This window comes from Myodes glareolus, chromosome 10 (assembly GCF_982192425.1).
Source record: "Myodes glareolus chromosome 10, mMyoGla1.1, whole genome shotgun sequence".
Lineage (NCBI taxonomy): Eukaryota > Metazoa > Chordata > Mammalia > Rodentia > Cricetidae > Myodes > Myodes glareolus.
Window position 1 is genome coordinate 77,497,771 of NC_142035.1, and position 2,114 is coordinate 77,499,884.

Here is a 2,114-nt window from a genome sequence, read left to right on the forward strand (position 1 = left end):
GTGATTGTAATCTTTACTTGATAATTGTTCTTGTTTATATAGTTTTACTGTGTCAGAGTTAAATCTTTCCTTTTTATTTAGACAATACTGGATAATTGTTCTTATTGTATATAGTTTTACTGTGTCAGAGTTAAACCTTTCCTTTTTATTTAGACAAAAGGAAGAAATGTTGTGGGATATTAGCTCACACTCTGAACCTTGAGTTTGCATTTGCAATAATTAAATAAAATCAGCCTTGGGTCAGGAGGCCAAGTTGGCAACTAGTTGAAAAAAGTAATCACAGAGAGCCAGAGGATGTTTAGGGTTGCTCTGACTCTCCAGTATCTTTTGTGCTTCCATTTGAGTTTAGAAATTGTTTTTTTTTCTTTTCATTTTTCGAGACAATGTTTCTCTGTGAAGGCCTGGCTGTTCTAGAACTTGTTCTGTAGACTAGGCTGGCTTTAAACTCAGAGATCCACCTGTCTCTACCTCCTGAGTGTTGGGATTAAAGTTGTGTACCAACCTCCATTCCACCGGCTGATTTCTTTTTTAAGTGAGCCAAAGTTTTTTTATTTATTCATTTCTTGTATTTGAAGTAGTCTTTGATAACATCTTTGACTTGAGATTCTTCATCATAGTCCTTAACCACTACAGCACTGCAACCAGCCACTTTTTGTGGTTTCCGCTCTTGATTGATTTTATAGAGACCTACCCATTCCCCTAGTTTCTTTCTGTCATCAACTTTAATTAGGTTGATTTGCTCCTCAGCACAAAGTGCCTCCACCATCTTGACGTACATATGCTCATCTCAATTGGATTTAAGAACACAGAGATGGGTGTGGTGCTTATCTAAGGCTTCGGCAGCTTCACATATACCACACGTGAGACAATTGTGGGTGAGGGTGGCCTTCAGTATCTCTTGTAGAGCAGTATTGATCTCCGTTATACTTGTAGCAGCAATTTCTTCCTCTTCCATGGTGGTAGATTATGGGTGAGGCAGAATCTTTAACACACCTTAGCCTCCACTTCTGTGCAATTTGGCAGCAGCAGGGGAAAAGCCAAATTTAAGATTTTGTTTTCTCTTCTCTGTAGGGCATTTTGACTTTGATGTCAATTATATTGAATCTGTGGATTACTTTCAACAGTACAGTCATTTTTACAATATTAATTCTTTCAATTCATATGTATGGGAAATCTTTACATTTTCTAAGTACTTTTTGACTTATATCTATAATGTTTTAGTGTTGTCACTGAGATTTTTCACTTACTTGGTTATATTTATTCCAAGGTACGTTTTTAGATTGTGGTGGATGGTGAATGTTTGTTATGTGAATACAGGGAGAGTACTGATTTTTGTATGTTGATTTTGCATCTTGGCATTTTCCGGAAGGTGTTTATCAGATGTGATCTCTCTTGGAGTCTTTAGGATATTTCATTTAATAGATTCATATCATTTGCAAATAAAGATGGTTACTTCTTTATTTCCTGTATGCTGTAGGAATTCCTACGGCTAATAGCCTTTAAGTTACCTGCCCACTTGGGCGTGGCCTCTTATGCTATATATGCCAATGTAAAGTGCGTGTTTGGCCTATCTTCTGGTTGTGGGATTCGGTTGCTGTTCCCCGTTCAAGCATAGGGCTGTAATCTGTGAGTCTACCCCTAAATAAACAACCCTCAAGTATACTCAATTTTGAGCTAGTGTGGGATTTCTTTTAAGTCTTCACCTGTATATCCCTTTTATTTCCTTCTCTTGTCTTATTGCTCTAATGATGCTTGCAAGCACTATACTTAATATGAATGGAGAATATGAATACCCTTTTCTTAGGGTTTCTATTGCTGAGACCAAATACCATAACCAAAAAGCAAGTTGGGGAAGAAAGGGTTTATTTTGCTTATATTTACACATTGCTGTTCATCTCTGGAGGAAGTGAAGACAGACACTCTGGAAAGGCAGGGACTTGGAGACAGGAACTGATTCAGAGGCCGTGGAGGGGAGCTGCTCACTGGTTTGCTTCCCCTGGCTTGCTCAGCCTGATTTCTTATAGAACCCAGGACCACTAGCTTAGGAATGCCACCACCTACCATGGGCTGGGCCCTCCCCCTTTGGTCACTAACTGAGAAAATGCCTTATTAAC

General features: G+C 38.6%; 1 pseudogene; it reads right to left on the reverse strand.

The window, feature by feature from the left end:
* Positions 1-556: 556 nt before the first annotated feature.
* On the reverse strand, positions 557-955 carry LOC125406527 (small ribosomal subunit protein eS12 pseudogene; annotated as a pseudogene).
* Between the last annotated feature and the right edge of the window lie 1,159 nt (positions 956-2,114).